The sequence below is a fragment of the Rattus norvegicus genome, chromosome 1 (genome assembly GCF_021556685.1).
Source record: "Rattus norvegicus strain SHRSP/BbbUtx chromosome 1, alternate assembly SHRSP_T2T, whole genome shotgun sequence".
In the NCBI taxonomy this organism is placed as follows: domain Eukaryota; kingdom Metazoa; phylum Chordata; class Mammalia; order Rodentia; family Muridae; genus Rattus; species Rattus norvegicus.
In genome coordinates, this window is record NC_141534.1 from 132,013,019 (window position 1) to 132,036,850 (window position 23,832).

The 23,832-nt window shown below is 48.0% G+C and overlaps 1 protein-coding gene and 1 pseudogene across 2 annotated transcripts in view; one reads left to right on the forward strand and one right to left on the reverse strand.

Moving 5' to 3' along the window:
- Pcsk6 (proprotein convertase subtilisin/kexin type 6) overlaps window positions 1-23,832 on the forward strand; it is a 197,893-nt gene that overhangs the window by 10,513 nt on the left and 163,548 nt on the right.
- Rps29-ps9 (ribosomal protein S29, pseudogene 9) lies at window positions 11,527-11,787 on the reverse strand (annotated as a pseudogene).

Below are 23,832 nucleotides of genomic sequence, written 5' to 3' on the forward strand. Positions count from 1 at the left end.
CTACGAGCCAGCGGGGGCTTGAGTCAAGGTTTCCGACCAGCTGAGTGCAGAGGGTTGCAGTCCCTGCCAGAAGGTTTGGGAGGAAGGGCGGTGCCCTGGGAAGGTATACCTTTGTGGCCCTGCTAAGTGAGGGCGCCTTGTACTCGGGATCCTCCCTTCTTATCAGGCCTCTAGCCCAGAGCTTGCATCAAAGGCTTATCTATGCAGGAATGAAGGCAGACCAGCACTGCCTAGGATCAAACCCCTGGGCCTTACACATGCTAGGCAAGCACTCTACCACTGAGCCACGCCCCAGCCCTGGAACCGCAGTTTTTACACTGGATCCAAGAATTTCAAGGGCAGGGAAGGTTTCTTGTATACTCTCCCCCAGCCTGGTGTATACCTCCTCTTCTGAGTGTATACTCTGCAGTGCATACCTTCCCTAGCCTATTGTATACTCTCCTCAGCCTAGCGGACCCCGCTGTGTTCCCACCAAGGTGACACTAGGTATCAGAGTCAGAAAGTTGAACCTAATAAGAGATGAAGAAAAGCCTTATGGGACCCAGGGCTGCAATGAGGGTGGCACGGGGACACCACCTTCACCCTACAAAGCCTTGTGGTCTTGATCTGTTGCAGCAATCCAATGCAGTCAATAAAATAAACATTTAAATACAGGAAAAGATTGAAGACAGAGAACATAGTAGCCGTTCAGAATTCCACTCTCCCAAGATGATGATGGCTAATATTTGGACCATGTTCTTTTGTCTTCTCTTTGTTTTTTAATCTTTGTGTGTGGGTATGTGTATGGATATGGATGTGCATGCCATGGGACATGTGAGGTCAGAGGACAACCTCAGCTGTCAGTTTTCAACTTCCACCTTGTTTGGGACCCGATCTCTCATTCTCCATTATGAATGCTGGAAGAGCTGGTCCACGAGCGTTCAGTATTCTCCTGTCTCCAACTTCCACCTCTCTGTAGGACTGCTAATATTGAGTGCCACTGTGTCCAGCCTTAGGTTGGACCTGAGGACCCAAACTCATGTCCCCACATTTACAAATTTACACAGCAAATGCTTCCCGCCCACTTTTTGTTATCTTTATAACTGTGTGTGCATGTGCACACATACTCGTGCTAATATATGTGCATACATACTCATATTGCACAAATGACTTATATGAATAGACTGTAGTTTCAAAAACCTATCCCTCTAAGTTAATAACTATTCTCTGTTGTAATTTTTAATGGCTGGTGCGCCATTGTGTAGCTGGCAGATAATCTATATGTAGCATTTCCATGACATTTAGGTCAAGGGATTCTTTGTGTTGGGGGATGTGCTTGCTTTGGAATGGCAGGACCTTGTGGGGAGGTGGCGCCATGGCTTACCTGTCCCCATTGACCTGCTCACACCTCTGATGACAGGTGTGAGCTGTCCTACTTTCTTGTCCTTGTAGAGCTTAGAAATATTTGTTTAATTTAATCTCTGAGGATATTGTGAGAATTTGTTTTTTATTATTTTTAAAAAATTGCTGGGAGCTAGAGAGGTGACTCGGGTTAGAAGCACGGGAGGCTGGTCTGGAGGACTCAGGTTTGATCCTTAGCTCACATGAGGCGGTGACGACCATCTGTAGCTCTAGTTCCAGGAAGTCTGGTGCCCTCTTCTGTTCTTTACAGGCTCTAGGCATGCATGTGGCCCACAGCCATATGTGCAGGAAAAACACCCATATATATAAAAAAAGAAATGAATATAAAGGTTTATTTTGAAAAATCACAGGACCGGAGATAGCTCGATGGCAGAGCACTTGCCTACCATGTACTAGGCCCTGGGTTCAATTCTCAACACTGAAAAAAACCCTCAGTTATGTCTTCTATAGTGACTTTTCCACCACAGAGTTCAAATAGTGCATTTGTATAAAGAGGAAAAAAAAATCACAAATGTCTTTGCAGAACTCATCTCGATTGTTCCTACCTCCTGATATCACCACTGCTCACCCCTCAGTCTGTGTTTCTGTCTGTATCCTTAAAAGACAAATAGGAACGTGTGCACATACACAACAGTAAACTTGGATCCAGCTCAACAGTTTTTTAATACCTAGCTTTCTTAACCACCCTGCAAGTGCGTACATAGAGCTGCCCACTTTCTTGGTAGTGTAAGTAGCTTTATGTCATCTTTATGGCTGTGATATGTACCTTGTTGCCTTATTTACCTGTGGGTGTTTGTTTGCCTTACCTCCATGCTACCCTGATCCTTCTGATTCATTCTTCTCTGAGTGCATGCATGAGAATTTCTCATGGGGTACAGAATAGCAAGAACAAATGTAACAGTGAATGAGAGTCAAACACCAATCGGGTCCTGGCTATGCCTCAGGTGGTTTTTCTACCTGTTTTTCCTTGTACTGATTTCACTGATCTTCTTAGAAATAGTAGGAGGGGGGTGCCATTGTCCCCATCTTCCACATGAGAAGGTCGGTCCATGGCTTCACAGCTTGTAAATGTCAGAGCCAAGATTTGGACCAACGTGGCCTGGCTCCAGAGAGTGAGGGCATGTGTCATGGTGTGTGTCCGTGTTATAGTCCGTTGGGCATTAGATAGTTCCCCAGGGAGGTGCATAATGGTTGACACTCTCCTGAAGAGTGTGAGGGGGTCATTGTTAACCAATTTGGGGTGAAGGTGGTTTCTTGTTTTTCATACCAACTCTACTGTACAAGGTGAAGGTCATTGGCTTTCTTTGTAATTACAGCTAAAGTCAAATATCCCTTTCCATATCTACTTAAGTCATTCCATTCTTCTCTGAATTGCTTACTTACATTCTTTGCCCTGTTTTGTCTGAATAATTTGTAGGTATAATCTGTATCTTAAGGATTCATCCCTGTTTGTTTGTTTTGTTTTGCTTTTTTACTGAACACAGCAGCAATTTCTTTGAACCTAGTTCAGTGGGTTTGTTTGTTTCCCTGTGGAGTTTTGAAGCAGAACCCGGAATGTTGTTTGTTTGCAAGGGGTTGGGCCTGCCCTTTGTGTATTTCCTGGATGAACTGGTCTAGAACCCTGTCTACAGCCAGCAGGAATTCAACCACTGAAGGGGAACTTCCAGGTGCTGCTTTGGGCAACAGCAGGGAGCAGGAACTTGTTCCCTGGGGGTTCGGAGGAGGCTTTATGACCCAATCTGAGGGCCTCACAGGTGTTTTCTTGGACAGAGGAATAGGCAGGGGGTGGTGTTTGGGCCGAATCTTACTCAGCGTCTCATTTGTGAACAATCCATTTTAAAGTAGGAAATCTCAGGGGAGGGCTCTTAGGGAGTAACCAGAGGGAGTGGTGGTGGGTGAGGGTAGGGAGTCCTGAGGCAAGGGGTGGCTGGGTTAGGCATGCCGTTAATAGAGCCTTTCGCACTTGGTGGTGTCTCCTGGTGTCCAGATGATGCTGTCTGGAGGGCTCATCACTAGCACAGAGCAGAGTAGGTGGGGAATGGGCTATAGGAGGGATAAGAGGGAAAGATCAGCTAGGTTAGAGCAAGGTTGGAGAGAGAAAAGTTCTGGAGGGGGATAAGGGTTTAGTGGAGGTTGGAGAGATGGCTCAGAAATTCAGAGCACTGGCTACTCTTCTAGAGGAATTGGGTTCAATTCCTAGCACCCACGTGACAGCTCACAATTATCTATAACTCCAGTGCCATGGAATCCAGTACCCTTTTTCAGCCTCCACAGGCACCAGGGACACAGTGGTATGTACAGTCGTACATACAGGCAAAACACTCATGCATATAAAATAAAATAATTTGTACTTACTGTGCAATTATGAGGACCAGAGTTCAGATCCCAGTACCTGTGTACACCAGCCAATCATCCAGCCAGTCATCCTGTAAACACCTGTAATTTTAGCTCTAAGGGATCTGACACCCGATTTTGGCCTCCATGAACTCATCCCCAACACACACACACACACACACACACACACACACACACACACACATTTTTAAAGTTCTGACAGCTGGTATGGAGTGTGTAACTTTAATCCTAGTACTCAGGAGTCAGAGGCAAATGGATCTCTATGAACTTAGTCCACCCAGTGAAATCCAGGCCAGTTAGCCAGGACTGCCCAGTGAGACCCTGTCTCAACTAGAAAGAAAGGAAGGAAAGAAAGAGGGAGGAAGGAAGATGGATGATGGATGGATGGATGGATAGATAGATAGATGGATAGACAGACAGACAGAGAGACAGACAGGCACCTAGATAGATCCATAGATAGATCTGTGGAGACTTTGCTGCACCTCTGATGGCCTTAGACAGCAGGGGTATTTATTAGCTACTGCTTTTATTCAGTAAAGTTGTGCAGTGTATCCAAGCCTGGCATGGTGCCTCACTGGTTCTGAGCTACAGAGATGAACTGGGGCAGGCAGGCCGTGCATCCCAGCAGTCCCCCTCCTATGACAGTTTTAGCTTTATGCATGTCCTCTCTGAGGGTCACAGAAGAAGCCTGTGGTTCCCTGCCTGTCAGACCCCACGTCCTTGGATCCCTGCCTGTGTCTCAGTTGGAGTTTATTTAGGTGTGTCTGTCTGAGAACAGTTTTTGGTCTCATACACATCTCCATCTTAGGCTGTTGATTTTTTTTTAAAAGTTAAACAAAACCCTCAGTTTATGTTCCTCATGATAAAGCCCGGTTTTTCTGGAATAGAAAAGAAACTATTTCTGTCTTGCTGTCAAGAGCTCATTAACACACTCTCTTTACAGCCTCTAATGTGTCATTGGTAGGAATGTGATACTATTAGCTCAAACAAGAAAGCTGGGTTCATTTCAGTGGCTTAAACTAGGTTCTGTCCCGTGACTCGGCCAGTTCAAGACCCCCTCAGCCCCTCATTTAAACCATTGTTTTTCTTTGGCAGTGCTGTGGGTGGAGTCCAGGACCTCACCTCATACAGTCTAGGCAAGCTCCCTGACATTCAGCCACACCACCAGCCTGCTTGGGAATGACTGCTCTCTCCTTCCAGAAAGGCTTGTGTCCTTGTACACAATGCTGTCGTAACTTTCTAAGCACCTACTCCCACCCCACTTCTTAGGGATGTAGCTCTCTACTTTTTGATAGCTGGTCATGACAGGAGCCTCAGAAAACCAAACCGATTCTGTCCCCTGGGAAATCGACTTCAAATCCAGGTGAGTTTTTAGAGTAGATACGGACACACTGAAGTCACTGTGTCCCTTCTGCTGGGGAGCTAGGGGGGCGGGGGGTCACAAAACCACACCGTTGTTGTGCCCTGCTGTTCTTAAGTCCTGAGCATGGACCCTTCCTTCTCAAGAAGCCCGGGCTGGGTTTTCTGCTTCTTCTTGTGTCAGAAGTTCAGCTGGGAAGGGCTGTTGAAAATCCTATCCTAAAGCCAATGGCTCAAAGCCGGTCTTACTTTCCAGCAACTGTTTCCTGAAGTTAGTCACTTACGTGCCTTTGTACTTCATCTGTGCCAATGGCTGTGTCAGACCCTGGCCTCTCTCCATGCCAGACAGTCTCACAGCATCCTTAAGGGCCATCCTGAACTCTGAGCACTCTGTGCAGATTTCCTGTGGCTAGGAGACTCCCCCCCCCAACCCCTCCCACCACTGAGAGGCTATGGAGCCCCGCCTGTCTGCCTGCTGCTGCCAACCTTCCTCCCACCCCCAGCCGCCTTGTTTGTTTTATTTGAATCACTCTGTCAGGCTGCATGAATTAGGTTGGGAGTCTTGAGGCCGGGCCATGTTGCTGCATGCATCGTGGGCGTGAAGCTGATGCCATATGGGTCGTTAGGCACAATGGACAGAGCTAACAGGAGTACACTCCTCTGCCTATTCCATTTTAAATGCCCTGTCTTTGTCCTGAGCCCTTTCATGGAGGTGTGGTAGCCTTGATCCCAGTGTAGTTTCCGCATCAGCCTCTCATAGCAACAGAGGCTATGTCAGCAATATGAAGGACATGACCAGGCTTCCTAGTGGCCAGGGGAGTAGTGCTGTGCTTTTCCCACCTGAGAGAAGACAGCCCAGGAAGCTGGTCAGAGTAGGTCACCAATCTGCCTCTGGCAATGCTAGGTTCTCAGCATGTTGGGGTACTGTTTTTTACCCCTCCTCTAGAGGATTACGGGTTTCCTGGGCCATTTAACTTTTATCCCAGATGTGAATTTGCTGGCACCATCCATGGCAAGTAGACAGAGAGAAATGGGACGTAGAACAAGTATAAAGAAGCGGACAATGGGGGGCTGGGGATTTAGCTCAGTGGTAGAGCGCTCACCTAGGAAGCGCAAGGCCCTGGGTTCGGTCCCCAGCTCCGAAAAAAAAAGAACCAAAAAAAAAAAAAAAAAAAAAGAAGCGGACAATGGGTGTGCATAATAGGAAAGACCTCGCAAACATCACACTGAATTAAAGAGGCCTTGTACCACAACTAGATGATTCCCTTTGTAGAAAGCTCTAGAATAGGCAAAACTAACAGAGAGGAGGGACTCTGCCTTAGGGTTGGGGGGATGGGAAGGCCCAGATACTCCCGGGTGATGTCTTGGTGGGGGTAAACTCTTGGCAGTTTTCAGAGCACAGGTATAGAATGTGTCAATCTCACACACATTTGCTCAGTTCCTCACAGGTGAATTTTGCCTGTGAGAAGAAAAAGCCCTAAGTAAATATTGAACTCTTGATAAGGATGTGTATGTGGAAGTGTTTAAGGGGGAAGTGTACTGATAATGGCAGTTTACTTTAGAGTGAGCACGCCAAGGATAAGTGTGCTAATGGTGGGGTGGATTCAGGAGAGAACCCTGAGGGGACTTTAGTGGTAGAATGGTGTGGTGGGGGCGGGGGCGTTCGCTGCACAGTTATCTCTCAAAACTTTGCTCTGTGTTTGCAAATTTTCATAATAAGATGTTAGGAGAAAAAGATAGTTAGGGTGTGGTGGGATGGGGCCCCCTGAGGAGGAAGCCGGTGCTGTCCTAATTGTGAAGTTATGTTTACGGAGGAAGATTAGAAGCCTTCTAGGGATTTAATAGAGCCAGTGATGTCATTGAGGCAGTAGCAGTGGAATCTGACTTTGGGACACTTACTTCTGTAGGGTATAGGCCACTTTGGCACCCGAAGGGACAAGCCAAGCGTAGCTCCTGGAGGCCCTCACTTGCAGAGTCTCGGGAAATGTAAATGAGCCCAGTAGCACAGTTATAGGAACTTGCCGTCAGAGAGCGATAAGCCTGCCGCAGACACCCCTGGCAGTGTCAGTTTGGCTCGTTCTCTGCTAATTATCTTCTCCGCCCGCCCTGCCATGTTTTCACTAATTCCAGGATCTGACTTAGTGACTTCCTGAAGACTTCTCAGCCTTTTGAAATCAAGGGGCAGGACCAGCAGCAGCCGCCGCCGCCGCGCCTCGCCTCGGTGCAGCCCGAGTCCTGAATGGGAGTCCTAATTTGGACCCCTGCCAGTTTCCCCAGGGGCGCCCCAGACCAGATGCAGCAAAGACAACTCTAGTCCTCTTGGGCAGAGCCTCTGCCGGCGAGGGTCTGCTGGTAAATTCCGAAGTGGGGGCGGGGACACAGGAGAAGAATGAAAGCATTATTCTAAGGAGCCGCTTTTATTTATAGATTCTCCTAATTCTATTAGAACGAACGCCGGAGGGATATAAAAGTTGGAACACATAACACATAATAGAAATGAAGGGACGTTAAACTAAACTAGGGAATGCGGTAAAATGGGAAGAGACTCCGCACCGAAGGCAAGATGAGGCATTATTTTTCCCCCTGAAATAAAATCATCTTTTAGAGCACTTTGTACCAGGAAAGCGAATTAAAATCAGGACTCGGTGAGGAGAGAACTTGGAAGGAAGCATAAAATATTTCATAATGAAAAGGAGAAAGTGGTAGGCTGACCCAAGGGGAAAACAAATACAGAGTTTACACTAATTACATTATAGAGACAAATAAAATGTTGAAAAGGAAATAAAGCCAATTAACTACTTAATGTGTTCTAAGAGTCGTTTGCAAAGTAAAGTGTATTAAATATAAAATATGCAAATAGCTATTGGCGGCTATTTTTCCCCCAGTAGCCAATAGAGTGGCTCCTGTTCTGCATACACAATGAGGGGGTTTTGACCACTGACAAAAGGCATTGATAGGCTCTAATACAAAGTAAACAGCCACTTGTGTTAGGCAAGCTGAGGTCAGACGATGAATGAGGTAGAGTTTGAAGAACATGTATTTAGGGGGGACACTTCTCAGAATCAAGTTTAATGAGTAGGCCCAGCCAGATGGTTTAGTGTAAAGCCACTGGCTGCCGAGCCTTGGAACCTGCGTTCAAGTTCCAGGAGAGAACTAACTTCTTCAAGTCATTCGTTCTCTGACTTTCACGCGTAGGTAGGTGCTTGTGCATGTGCAGACACTGCACAGATAAATGTGATTTTATTGTGTTGTTTAGTTTGAGACAGAGTCTCTCTATGTAGTTGTGACTAGCCTGGAACTCTCTACGTAGTCCAGACTGGCCTCAAACCCATAGATATCCACTTGCCTCTGTCTCCCGAGTGCTGGGATTAAAGGCGTGTGCCATCATGTAATAATTTTTTAAAAATCTAATATATGAAGGCATGAGTGATAAAATCGCTCTTCTGACAGTGACTGTCCCTTCCTGTACCTCAGTTCTTTCATCTGAAAACTGGAAGTTAGCGACACTTCCAGTAAGTACATGCTTGGTATAGTGCCTGTCCCCAGGTGACCATTCTGCTGCTAATAGCATCATTATCACCATCACCACCACCACCACCACCACATCATCACCATCATCATCACCACCCCCACCATCATCATCACCACCATCATCATTACCACCATCACCACCACCACCACCACCACCACCACATCATCACCATCATCATTACCACCATCACCATCATCATCACCACCATCATCATCACCACCATCACCACCACCACCACCACCACCACCACCACATCATCACCACCATCACCACCACCACCACATCATCACCATCATCATCACCACCATCACCATCATCATCACCACCATCATCATCACCACCATCATCATCACCACCATCACCACCACCACCACCACTACCACCATCATCATCACCACCATCACCACCACCACCACCACTACCACCATCATCATCACCACCATCACCACCACCACCACATCATCACCACCATCACCATCATCATCAACACCATCACCATCATCATCATCACCACCACCATCATCATCACCACATCATCACCATCATCATCACCACCATCACCATCATCATCACCACCATCACCATCATCATCACCACCACCACCACCATCATTACCACCACCACCACCATCACCACCACCACCACCACCACCACCACCACCACCACCACCACCACATCATCATCACCATCATCATCACCACCACCACCATCATTATCACCACCATCACCATCATCACCATCACCACCACCACCATCATCATCACCACCATCACCACCACCACCACCACCACCACCACATCATCACCATCACCATCACCACCACCACCACATCATCACCATCATCATCACCACCACCATCATCATCACCACCATCACCACCACCACCACCATCATCATCATCATTGACATCGAAATGGTTATCTCTGTCAGTGGAGCCAGACATACCAGTCCACCTAGTTTGACATACCAGTCTGCCCAGTGTTAGGCATACTGGAATTGCCCTAGGAAAGCATTGCATTTAAAGCTGGGGAGGCTGAGAGCTGGGGCTACCAGAGAGGCAGCGCACCTGCCTAATGTGTCCAGCACCATGGTTTCCCTCTCCAGCCCTGGCAATACTGTAGAGGGAACGTTGGAATATTGTTGTGTCTTTGTCTTTTTTTGTTGTTGTTGTTGAGTAAAATTGTAGCTGGGACAGAGCAGGCAGAAGCTATGGCAGACTAAGAAAGAACTCATGGACTGTGACTTACAGAGCTAGCCCATGCCCTGACTGCAGAGCTGACCACAGGCTCTTACTGATTTGCCTGGCTGTTGCCCTCCCGTTAGCAGCAGGTGGGACCTTCCTCCCCACCCCTCTGCCTGCCTAGCATGTTTTGTAAGGTTCCTACCTACGGATACAAGAGAGGCCCCGCTCCTTAGGACTAAGGAGACATTCTCTCTTAAAACTAAGGGAAGATAAAGTAATGGGCCCGACCAGTTGGCCCGGGTTAACCCCTTGGAATCTACAGAACAGCTGATGGGGGGTGGCCTGTGGGTTGCTGTCACCATTGTAAAACAGAGTCCTGGAGTTGGCTGTGGGAGACTGGAGGGCGAACGCTGTCCTCTAGGAAAGGAGCCCTTGCCTTGTTCTTAGTGTGGATAGAACCATGGTCCTCCTGACTGACAGCCTCACTCTGCACTGACCTCAAGGAGAGTAGCATTGTCCCCAGTGGATACCTAAGCAGTCCCCATCGAGGCTATAGGTGCCTTCTGTTTATTTGTTCCTTCTGCCACTCCCTTGTATATTTTCTGGGTCGATTGAGCATTCGATTTTGAAAGAGCGTAGAGTTCCGAGTGTTGCAGTACTGGGGTCACCCTGTTTGATTTAACCAGTCGTCCAGCAGCGGCCATGGGTAGTCTGCATACCGTTGGGAAATAATAACCAAGTGCATAGGCCATGTGTCCTAGTTTCAGAGAACTGAGAAATTGTAGCTAGGTATTAGGTATGTGTTTAGAGGCAAAAACATAGAGGTAACAACTTAAACATTGTGGGAGGTTATCTTGTTTTCTTTTGTGTGTACCAAATGGCACCACCGTTTTTCTACCCCACCCACTCTTAACGTGGGCAATGCCTCGTGGCAGTGTGGGTTAATAACACACATACATTTTGAAGTTTAATATCCATGCAAGGCAGGCTGCAGGGTTTGGGGATGAGAGACTAGAGCAAAGGCCTTTTCCTTTTCAATCAAGAAGAGTCGCCCTGCCCAGGGACTTGTGCCTGTATCCATCGCAGGGGTTACAGCTTTGTCCTATGGCCACGCTGGCTCCAGGGGAGTCTGGGAAATCAAGAGTTTTGAATTCTACAGCCTTTATAAAAGAGGGGGAGGTAAAGAATGGGTTGGAAGTACAGGTGGGGTTTGTGTCTGTGGTGTTTCCTCTGCATTGTCTCGTGAGTGATTGGAAACACTAAAAGGGAACAAAGTGGGCGGGGAGGGTCCTGTGCATTCCCAATTCCCAAGAGGAAGGTGCCTCTTAGGGTTGGGTTCACTTCCTGTCCAGGGAGGGGTAGACTCTGTTGCAGATGCTGTATCAGGAGTCCAACACAGTAGAGTGTGGGAAACCACCTGGGAAAAAGTGCAAGCAGTTCCAGAAGACGAGGGCAGTCACCTCCAGGAAAAGGAGATAAAGACATCCTGAAGGTGAACATGATGGCAGGCAAGGGTGATGAGCTCTTACCCTGTGAGGAATGGCTCCAAAGCCACCATCACTTCTTCCCACCTCCATGTAACAGATAAGGGAACCGAGGCAATAGTGCCAAGTAGCATCTCACTGATCTGCCTGTCTTTTTTTTTTTTTTGCCTTCAGTTTTTTATTCTGTGTGCACAAAGACTAGCATGATTGGTATCACAGGGTAGACAGCTGGTTTCACTGGGTAGACAGTTGAATCATCCATTCAGGTTGCTTAGTCCAACTTAATGAAGCCTATGTCCTTCGAGTACTGACAGAAGCACTGTCGGCACATGTTCAGCCCATATTTAAGGATCAGACCGTGGCGGTTAGAGCAGACACGGCAAGAGCGAGAACCCTGGCCGAACTTCCGAGGGTGACTCTAGTAGAGCTGCTGGTGACCCATCTTGCCTTCAGATGCCCAAGGAGGAAAAAGGTTGCCTTTCTTTTTCATCCCTGAGCCTTATTCCAGTCCTGTAAGTCAGGGGCCGTGAGCAGCACCGAACTCCTGTGTGTAGGGCAGTCATTCAGGTTCCTTTGCCGCTGGCCTCTGCCCTTCAGAGTTCCGTGGTACCCACGGAATGTGGGGGCTCTAGTATTGCTGAAACACCCCTTGGATATCTGCTTCCCCTCTCCAGGGCACTTACCTAAGTCTGTGGGGGAGGGGGCAGCCTCCCATCTTCTCATGGGAACATAGGGCAGGGCGACTTAACAGATGGCCTGTTGGTGAATCCCTCCACGACTCCCTTTTCTCCATGTTCCCACCAGACCAGCAGCAGCAGCAGCAGCAGCAGCAGCAGCAGCAGCAGCAGCAGCAGCAGCAGCAGCAGCATTTAGGACATTGCTAGAAATAAAACTCCTCAGGCTCCACTGCTCCATCAGAGACTCTGGGTGCTGCTCCAGCTCATGGCTTTAAATGGATATAAGTTGTGCCGTAGCTGGATGCTCTGAGCGTCACGGGGCGTTTGGGCTTCCGGCATCTTGGCCGCCGATACTGCTTTTTACTCCTTCTAGGCTTAGGCCGGCTGATCTTGTAGACGCTGCACACCTCCATGTGCTTCAGTAGCCACACGTGAGGAGGACGGCCACATCTGCCTGCTGGCTGGCATGAGGCCCTATTAATATAGATGATTCTCAGGTTGAAAAGAAGAAAAAAAAACAATCTCCCCCACTTTCCAGACCCCTATGCACGAAGCAAGGCACTTGCTCTGTCTCTGTACCTGGGGACCTGATCTGTCATATGGGCTTAGGCAGGAAAGAGATGGGCGAGTCCTGAGAGATGAGTCTCAGCCTTGGGAGGCAGCCGCCCCAGCTGTGGCTGTGGGAAGGTGCTTTGTGGAGAAGGCTGTTTGTTACCTGTGATTTAGTTAGTGAGAGGTCATCTGAAGAGCAGGCCAGAGATGGTTGCCACAGCCAGTGTCTGCAGTATGTCCCCAGCCCGCTCTCCCTCACCTTCCTAACCTTGAGACACCTATGGAAGCTTGCCATTTTAGTGATTTCTTGACTCGGAAAGTGTACATCATGCGCTGGGGCCACGTGGGGCTCTCAGAATCTCCTTGCGTGTTCTTAGCTTTGAACGTGTTCCCCTTTATAGATGTTCTCTGGTGTCGCCAAGAGAGTCTACCTGACCTTTCAGCCATGGCCGTCACTATTATTGCTATGCTGTGTCCTGCAACTGGGCATTCCATGTGAGCACGTGTGTCATCGTGTATGAGCAGGAACACTGTGGGTTTGCATGTAATCCAAAATGGCTTTGGATGCCCTTATTGTACCCAGCCAGGTATTTACCTCAGGCTCTGGAGTGCGTGAAGCCCGCTGTGGGGACCTATTTATTTATCTTCAGTTTACAACAGTTATGTCAGCATGTAGCTCGATTGGAAAGAGGGCGTATGTTCTACTGGAGTGCTTTTGAGGAAGGTTAGCAGACCTTTCCCAAAGGTGAAAAGAGAGCTCAGAACACAGGGACCGTTAACACTGCTAGCACATAGGTTCTTTCTATTCCTTGGCCCTGAAGGAAGTAAAGAGGGGCTGTTGGTGGAAGCCAGAAGGAAGGAGAAGGTAGATCAGCACTTTTGAGGGAGCAGGGCTCTGGGAGAGGAAGCCATGTTGAAGCAGGTCTGTAGGCAGAGGCCAGGGGAGCGGGAAAGCCAGCCTTGCCTTCCTCCTCGTATGCCTCTGGGCTCACTGAGCTCACCCTCTGCTGGAGGGCAGAGGAGCCACCAACGTGGTTCCCATCCCTGAGAAGGAGTGTCTGTTGCTGTGAGGAACACCAGGACCAAAAACAACTTGGGGAAGAAAAGGTTTATTTCAGCTAACAGTCCATCGTGAAGGGAAGCGAGGGTAGGAACTCCAGGCAGGAACTGAAGCAAGTGCCATGGAGGAACACTGTTTGTGCTTTCTCAGCTTGCTTCTTAAGTGTAACTTAAGAGCCTTGGCCAGGAGTGACACACGCATACACACACACTCACCTGGGCCCTCTCTCACATCAATCATTAATCCAGAAAGCGCCCCACTAACATATTCCAGTCTATTGAAGGCAGTTTTCCTCAGTTGACAGTCCTTCCCAGATGACTGTAACCTGTATCAAATTGATTAAAAAAAAATTAACCAGCACAGAAAACCCCTGTCAACTTGACACACAAATATATCACTGTTAGATCGCGAACTCGCCTTTCTTGTTTACCCCGAAGATCTCACGTTAATATCACACTATAAAATGTAGTACAGCTTTAAAAGCTCCAGAGTCTTTAAAAGATTCAAATATCCTTTTTTTAAGTTCAAAGCCTCTTTAAAATATCTAATATCTCTTTAAAATCTAAAGTCTCTCAACTATGGGCTTCCTTCTATAAAATAAAAAGCAAGTTACAGCTTTTTACCCAGAGGGAAGAACCAGGGCACAGTTATAGTTGAATCAAAGTGAACCCCAAAATTTAGCAGCATAAAATATTTGTTGGCCGACATCTGGGACTCACAGTCCTCTGCTTCCAAAGGCGGGGCAGATCCGAGGCTTCAGCTCTGCTACCCTCAGTCCACGCAGCTTAACTCCTAGGCACACGCCAGCTCCACATTACGCCCGCCCCGTCAGCTCATGGTCCTGGCATCTGTAATCTACGGGGGTCTCCACTGCACCCATTATAATAGCTTGCCGCACTTAATGGTTTTTTTCTGGACTACAGTTCTAAATTCCTTCCACAGTCTCCCCCAAAACAACACGGTCAGCACTACCCCACTCTCTGGTACCACTTTCTGTCCTAGTTTGGTTCCTTATCGCTATGAGAAACACCGTGACCAAAAGCAACTTGTGGGAGAAAGGGTTTTTCATTTCATCCTACAGCTTACAGTCCATCAAGGAAAGTTAGGGCAGGGGCTCAAGGCAGGAACCCAGAGGTGAGACTGGGCCTGTGCTGACTGGCTTGCTCCGCATGCCTTACTCTGCCTGTTTCCTTGTACACCCTAGAACTTCCCGGGGGGGTCAACACATCTACCATGGCCTGGGCCCTCCCACCAATCACAAATCAAGAAAGTGTCCTGCAGACATGTCCACAGGCTGGTCTGATGGAGGCAGGCCCCTTAACTGATGTCCCGTCTTTCCAGTGACTCTACACTGAGTCGACGTTACAAAACCCAAAAGCAAACAAACAAATAAAACAAAACACCAAACCAAAAAGAAAAAACCCTAAAACGTTAGCGTGCATAGAGCGCGGGGTTAGAGTGGAGAGTGGATTGAGGGGTGCACGAGAGGCCTCCAGCCCACTCAGTGCAAGGTGAGAGTGGGGAGTGGATTGAGGGGTGCACGAGGCCTACAGCCCACTCACAGGCATCTGTCTATAGGCTTCCCTTTTACGTGTCACACCTAGGTCTCTGTTTACTCAAATTTGTTTTTGTGTTCACTGCAGAAAATGATTTGATTTGATATTTTTTTCCCCTCGTAGGAACGTGCGTCTCTCTCAGAGTCGCCACTTGAGCAGTTTCTCCTTTCACCGAGGTTCTGGTTTTGGAGGCAGAGTCTCCCTGTGTGCTCCCAGTTTGGCCTTAGTATCTCACCTCAGGCTCACAGTGCTGGGCTAACAGGCATTTATGTGCACCCTGTCCAATTGCCAGTGAGAGTTCTTTTTTTAAAAAAGATTTATTTATTTATTATATACAAGTACACTGTAGCTGTCTTCAGACACACCAGAAGAGGGCATCACATCTTATTACAGATGACTGTGGGCCACCATGTAGTTGCTGGGAATTGAACTCAGGACCTCTGGAAGAGCAGTCGGTGCTCTTAACCACTGAGCCATCTCTCCAGCCTGCCAGTGAGAGTTCTTTTTTTTTTTTTTTTTTTTTTGGTTCTTTTTTTTCCGGAGCTGGGGACCGAACCCAGGGCCTTGCGCTTCCTAGGTAAGTGCTCTACCTCTGAGCTAAATCCCCAGCCCCGCCAGTGAGAGTTCTTAACTTTGTAATTTTGAAGAGGACATTTCAAATATGCCCCCCACCCCAAGAAGAGCAATGTTTTCTGTTTGTTGTTGGTGTGGGGTTTGTTTTATCTTCTTCTGAGTCAGAGGAAGCCTGACTAGCATAGAACACATATAGCTCAGGATGCTTGGAACTCCTGATCTTCTGCTTCTATCTCCCATGCGTTAGGATCACAGGTGAGCTGTCTGCTGGTTTTTTTTAGTAGATCATCTTATAACTGGCTGAAAGAGTTCTTTCTTTTACCAAATTTAAGCATCCCCCCCCCCCGACATTTTTTAATAGTATTTTTTTTTGAGTTTTTAACACTTGTTTATTTTTATTTTATATGGCTTGGTGTTTTGCCCGAGTGTATATCTGTGTGAGGGTGTCGGATCCCCAAAACAGGAGTTGCAGATAGTTTTGAGCTGCTGTGTGGGTGCTGGGCATTGAACCCGGGTCCTGTGGAGGAGCAGCAGGTGCATGTAACCATGTTTTAAGTTGTTTTTTGGGGAGTTCTGTATCATATACCCCGATCAGACCCATTTCCCAGTCCTCTCAAGTCCTCCTTCCCTCCTGCCTCCCTGAAAAAGAAAAAACCCCTACAACTCCAATTTGTGTTGTATGCTGTCCATATACTCACTGGAACATGGTCAGACTCCCAGTGATCAGCCCCTGAAAGAAAACTGAGTTCTTCACCTCCCAGATGGCCCCTCTGGAAGCCATCAATTCTGGAGAGCTACACTTCAGCACGCTTTTGTTGTTGTTGTTGTTGTTAAGTAATTTACTTGTTTTTATTTTATGAGCATTGGTGGTTTGCCCACATGTATGCATTTATGCATGTATGTGTGTGTGTGTGTGTGTGTGTGTGTGTGTGCGTGTGTGTATGCCTGTGAGAGAAGGGGAAGGGGGAGTCAAATCGCTTGGAGCTGAGTTACAGATGGTTGTGAGTTACCATGTGGAGCTGGGATTGAACTTGGGTCTTCTGGAATAGCACCCAGTGCTCTTAACTGCTGAGCCATCGGGCCATCTCTCCAGCCCCACATTTCAGCATTCTTATCACAGGTTTTAAGAGTTCTCTTTGCTGGCTTCCTGTCTAGGCGGTTACCTTTTGGGGACAGGGTGTGTGTTCAGGGGTGGGGTAGAGTTGTCACAGAAGCCTGTGTCCCTTTCTCAGCTGTTGAGTCCGCAGTCTTCAATACTGCAAAAGTAGCTTCCTGGCCCTTTAAATTTTAAGAATTTTTAATCATGGGGATTTTGAATTTAAAAAACACTTTCAATTAGAAAGAGTTAAATGTACTGACTTTTAAACACTCTTGCGTTTATGGACTAAATCCATCGTGGTCCCGGCGGCTCATGGTTCCTACTCACCACTGAATCTGGTTTTCTAAGCTGGTTGGGAGTTCAGAGTCTACACTCATGGCCAAAGCCTTCCGACACAGCTCTTGTCTGACTCTAATATTATCCCGGCTCATAAAATTTTACTCTTTCTGCTTTCTGGGCCAGTTTGTGCAAGACTGAGATGGTCTGTTCCTTAACGCTCTATAGCACTCACTCTGACCACGTGGGTTCTATGTGAGAGATGGGTGGCTTCCCGCTGCTTCAGGGGCTCTACCAGAAGGTCCGACTATTCCTTTTTGGATAGTTTCATAAATCATAATTTTCTAGTCATTCGCTCTTGTTGCCTTAAGTTTTCAAATGTATTAGCTTAACGTCCCGGTGAGTGTCTCGCCTTATCCGTTAATCCTCAGCTCTATCTGTGGCTGCATCTTCCTTTTCATTTGTAATTCCACTTCTCTGAGTGATTTTATTTTCACAGTGTCTGTACTGAGGTAGATTTATCACTCCTGCTGGGTCTTGAAAGAAGTCTTTCCAGCTGCTTAACTTTCCTCTGTTACTAATTTATTTTCTGCTTTACAGAGTTCTTCTAACTTTAACTCTCTTCCTGTCTGTTTTCTTGAACTTAAAAATATCCTTGAGGCTGGATGCTTGGTACCGTGAACCGGTGTGGGAGGGGCTGCAGCGCCCCTTCAGGTGTCATAGTCAGTGATGCCCATAAGTTCTCCCGTCAGGATTTCCACGTCATTGCATTATGCATATCTGATGTCCACATGGGTCAAGCATGTATGCTAATGTATTTTCACATGTGCGGGACTTTTCATCTCTTCCTGTTACCAATATCTAACAGTTGTTGTCAAATCAGATATAGTCTTGGAAATTAATTCTTTGATACTGAAGAGATGTATTTTAGAGACTTCATCGGTCTCTGGAGAAGAATGCTGTCCTCTTGTTGGGTAGAGTTACATCTACTGGAGCATGCCTCTTGGCAATTTGACTCATACTTGTCTACTTCAGTGACCTGTGTCTCTCTGACCTGGCTTGAGACCCAGCCTTGTGTGTGTGGCCTCTGATGTCAGAAGACCTAGTAGGTGAGTAGGCTTTAGATCCGTGAGGCCAAGAAGGCCTGAGCTTAGAGAGTAACATGAACACTGTTGAGGGAATGCCAGGGCATAGTTTAACCTCTGCAGAGAAGACCAGGAAGAAGACGAGGAGTGGATCAGGCCTGGACTCCCCAGGGAAGGGAGAGAGTTATCTCCTGAGGTTCAGGGGAAGCATCTTCAGGGAGAATGCCAAGTGATTGGACTTGGGTAGACCTGGGCTATAGGGCAGGGTCATACTTGTATGGTGAGTTTTAAAAGGCAAAGATGATAGTGTGACTGGACATGTAGCAAGGACACCCTCGGCTGTGTGAGGACCATGAGAGCAGAATTCTCACAGAGAGAAGTCAGGCCATTTGGCTTCTAAGAGAGCGTGGCTGACATAACTGCCTACAGGATTGGAGAACCAGGTCACAATGGAACCAGGGGTGATCAATGTTGTGATGAGTTGTGGTAATGGAGGGGCACTGGTGTGGGGCCTGTTTGGGGCTGTGTTCATGGCTGCTGCCATGAGGGGTCAGAGAAAGAATCAGGGAATCATAATAGTCATTTACCTGGCTATCAGAGCCCACACCAGTGGCAGGAAGGTGGCTGAGGAGGAAAGTGAGCCCATGAGTTGTGGCAGTCAATCAGAAGGGAGGAGCGATAATGTGTGACTTGGGAAGTGGGTCCTCAGGGTGAGCCATGATGACTGTGTGTTGACTCCTGTATGCCGCTTCCCTGGAGTCATGACCTTGGCTATAGAAGTGATCGAGTACCCCATAACATTTCTGAGAGTGCAAGGGAGAGCGAGAGTTGCTTAAGCTAGGGTAACAGGGCTGAGAAAACAGATCACACACTACTTTTTAGAAAGGGTTCTCAAGCAGCTAAGAGGACACAGGGGAATAGGAAGGGGGGAGTGAGTAGTTTATTTGTTTAAGGACTTTTTTTTCCTTTAATATGGTTCCCAGGGGCTTAGGAGGAAGAGGAGGAGGAGGAGGAGGAAGAGGAGGAGCCATGAGACTCAGGAAGAAGTAGTCTGAAAAGGTCTGGTGCACAGAGTGAGAAACAGTTGGCTGTGGTGTCAGGGACACATGGCAGGTGTTGGGGAGGAGGCGGCTGTGACATTGAAGGACAGCCAACCGTCTTGGCTGGCTGTGTCAGGAAGCATAAGAAGCTGACCTGTGTGTGTGTGGGGGTCCCACTCCCTCCCTCCTGACTTCCTGGCCACTCCAGCCTGTGATTTCCAGATGCTTTAGGGCTTCGATTGCCTGTTAGACAAGCTGTGTTTTCATTTCCTCATCTGATCCTGGTCTCTGAAAGCCTCCCTATCAGCCGAGAGGAGAGGTGCCACACACTGTTGTCCTCAGCTCTGCAGAATGGTGGGGTGCTACTCTGCATTAACCTTCAGGCACATTCAGCTCTGGTGGAGAAGACAAGCAGATGGTGCCGGGTGGTCAAACGCAATGGGCTGGGGGTCGATTTCTTTCAAGTGAGGCAGATATGGAGGGCTTATGTAGAAGCTGACAGAGACAGACCAAAAGCTACTAAATTTAGCCCACATTCAGGGGTGCAGTTACAGAGTAGTGTAACAAGTAATTAGCCCTGCTCCTGAGGACCCAATGATGTTTCTCAAAGTCTGTGTCTTTCATTGGCATCAGGGAAAAACATAACAGAATGAGTGCATCTTTGAAAAGAGCCTGTCGGGGTTGGGGATTTAGCTCAGTGGTAGAGCGCTTGCCTAGCAAGTGCAAGGCCCTGGGTTCTGTCCCCAGCTCCGGAAAAAAAATAAATAAATAAAAGAGCCTGTCTGCCCTGACTCTCTGCAGGGAGCTCTGAAGGCTTCAGCATTGCCAGGCTGTTTTCTGAGATACTGCAGTCCATCTAAGGCAATGGTTCTCAACTTATACGTGGTGACCGGATTTGGGGTCACATATTATATATCCTGCTTATCAGATATCTATATTATATTTGTAACAGCAAAGTTACAGTTCTGCAGTAGGAACGAAATAATTTTATGATGGGGTGGGGTCTCCATAGCATGAGGAAGTGTATTAAAAGGTGGCAACATTAGGAAGAACCACTGAGAGCCTGCAGAAGACAGGGCATGGTCAGGCCTTGGACGGATGTGGAAGATGTCTGTGGACAGGCAAACAAACCCAGCCAGGACCTTGCTTGAGTTCGTGCTGAGGGTTTGCCCAGGAAGCCACCACATGGGGACAAGGGACTGCAAAACCTGGGCTATATTGCCTATCTAGCTCCTTTAGAGAGTTTGGGCTTGTGCCTAAGGTCAAAGCTATGTAGAAAACCCACCAAACACTCCTACTGCTCACCGAAGCATCTCAAATCTACACGAGGGATAAATTGACCGCACACCACTGGAGGTGGGATCCACCGTGGTCATTCTAGTCCTCACAACCTGTTCCCATCCTGGGGTAATGGGTTGGATTTGCCTGTCACTCTTTGAGAGAGAAGGCACCCAGCAGCTACATCAAATCCTCCCTGTGTGATTGATGTCTGATCACATGAGAGTAAGACTCCCACACTATGAGTCATTGAAAGCCTCTCTCTAGCGAGTCAACATCTCTGGAGAAGAGTTGTCACCAGCGTCAGGTAATGAGGGTATCAGAGACACTAGCTGTCAGCTCCAGCAGGCAGCGCACATGCATCAGACAGGATTTCACAGATCCAGATGAGCAGCTCCCGAGCTCAGAGTGAATTTGTCTTCGCAGACTTGTGAACATACGAGATGACATACGGCATGAATCTGTTTTGTAGAATCAGAACTCTGGGACTTAAAAAATGTCTCAGGCTAGAGTCAGCCATATATTGTAAACTCAGAGGAGTGTGTAAGAGTGAGTGAATAAGACCATCAGCTTTGGGGAACTGGAAAAGACGGTGGGTTGCTAGACACAGGTTGTCGCACGCCTGGCAGGTAGGAATCTAGGGCGCGCATTCGTGTGTGTGTGTGTGTGTGTGTGTGTGTGTGTGTATGTGTTTGTGTGTGTGTGTGTGTGTGTGGCTCGCCACTCTGGCACCCTCGTGTGTATGTGTGTGTGTGTGTGTGTATGTGTGTGTGTATGTGTGTGTGTGTGTGTATGTGGGGGGGGGCTCGCCACTCTGGCACCCTCGTGTGTGTGTGTGTGTGTATGTATGTATGTGTGTGTGTGTATGTATGTATGTGTGTGTGTTTGTGTATGTGTATGTGTGTGTGTATGTGTGTGTGTGTGTGTGTATGTGTGGGGGGGGGGCTCGCCACTCTGGCACCCTCCTCCACTCCTGCTACTCCTTTGGGTGGAGGCTTAGCCAGCAAGGTGCTATTATGTTCACATTGACCTTTTGGAATTCTTTCAAAGTAGGATTATTTTCCCTACGGAACCACCAATAAAGTCTTTCTTCTCTAGGTATCTGTGAAAGATTGGTGCCAAAGATCCCCGAGGGTATGCGGGTCTGTGGGTGCTCAGTTTCCGCTTATAAAATGGAGTAGTATTTATGGAGAGCCTATACGCATCCTCCTGCGAACCCTAAACCACCTCTAGATGACGGATCATGCTCAACACGGTGTGAGCATGATATAAGTCATTGTTGTGTTGTATTGCTTAGGGAATAAAGTCCCACGGAAAAGTCTGTATGCGGTTTGTACGTGTTGTCCGTACAGATGTGCTAGCCAGCCTCGTAGGCCTAAGGTGTAACTGGCTCGTGAGTCAGTGATAACAACCCACTCCCTTTTTTTCTGAACATTTTCAGAGAAGCTGGTTGAATTCAGAGACGCAGAACTCATGGATCCAGAGGGCTTCCTATAGAGTTGAAAGAGTAAAGAAACGGGAGGGCAAATGGAGTTTGTTTATCTGACCTTCCAACCAGTTTCATGTGGTCTATTTGTCCTCCTAAAGTGGGCTGTACCCTTGTTCCTTTCTTCAAGAAGCAGTATACAAGAAGCCACTGGGCCCCTCTACAGCATTCCCATGCCCTGCCTGTCACCATTTTCCTTCCCACAGCCTTGGGCAGAGGAATATTACTGTTCTCCTTACTTGGAAAGGGAAATGAAGGCAAAGAGAAATGAAGGAGCTTTGCCCAAAGTCCCTTTTCAATTAAACAGAGCTAGCATGAACAGCCTACCTTCGGAGCCAAGACCTCACTCAGCTGCCGAGTTAGGTCCTAATGGACTTCCTCTGTAGGGTGTGCAAGGTGATAACTGGAAGGTGAATTCGTTTCCTTTGTGTCCCCACCCCCACCCATTCTTTCATTAGAAGAGAACAGTAGATGTGCTCTCTCCAGTGTAAGCCTCTGAGAATTCAGGACCCCGTTTTTGTCTTAGGACACATTTTGGTAGATGATAGAGCTTGGTGATGCCCTCTGAACCCCTGGTGGCCAGGACGGCTTCTGGTGTCTCCCCCATCTTGCTCTATCCATTCTTATTGGCGCCTCTTCTGAATCACGCTCTGGCTGCCCCAGGTCCTGCCAGGCCTCCCAAATTTAGGACTGTGCTCTGCTCTAATGGCTGCTCACGTCCATGATGAAGCGACCTATGAGGGAATGGATGGGTGTCCATGGAGACCTGTGGTAGCTGAATAAAATGAAAGCATCAGTCGGAGGAAGAGAGGGAGGCAGGGACAGGGCCACCCAGCCTTGCTGTCAGTAAGCACGCGAGGAGATACAGAAGGCTGCGCGGATCTTCCTTGGGTCCTTGGTGTGCAAGACACTACTGTGCCAGCACGTCCCAGGTGGGAGGGCACAGTGGACGGACTGCTTTTTCCTGTTTTCCTTAGCAATTACTTGACTTGCTCAGTGATCTGGAGGTTTGACTTTGAATATGAAAGCTCTGCCAACGTTATTTATCAACAAATATTGCAGGGACCACAGGGGTTAGCATGAAGTGGCTGGAGAGTGAGCCAATGCTTCTCTTCCTTTAAAAGAGAAGAAGCTGAGGCTGGTAAAAGACCACAGAATTCCCAGTTCTAGGGCTTTCGATGCCCTCTTCTGACCTCCAAGGGTATCAGCATAAATGAGGTACATAGGCAAAACACCCACCCATGTGTGGAATATAAAAACGAACAGATCGAATTTAAGGTTCCCCCCCACCCCCTATACAGGGCTCAGAAGAGATGGCTCAGCCATTAAGAGAGGAACACTTTTCCAGAAGACCTGGGTTCGTTTCCCAGCACCCACATCCTGGTCTGTAACTTCAGTCCCAGAGACTCCAACGCCTCTCTGGCCTTTGCAGACACCTGGTGTATGTGCACGGTATACAGATACAGATGCAGGCAAAACATCCATAAACATAAGTTTTTGAAGTCTTTCCTGTCTTCCTGAACCCTGAGGTGCCCATAAAACAAGCTGCTATGGGTCAGCCCAGAAACATGGTCACTGGGATACCTGCCCTGCAGGCCCCAAGGCTGCCTCTCAAGATAGGGGGTCGGGGAAAGGGAGCTGAGCTTGCTCTGTGTGTGATGCCCTCTTATATGTTAGCCCAGGGCTGAAGACCTAGGGTGGGCTAGAGCACTGTGTCCATCTCTGATGAGACTGTTACCTCCTTCTCGTCCTGTGTCCTTTTTACCTTTAAAGGACACCACGTGACAGGAATGGCCAGCGGAGGGGGAAAGAGCTGCCTGGTGCCACGGCAGCTAG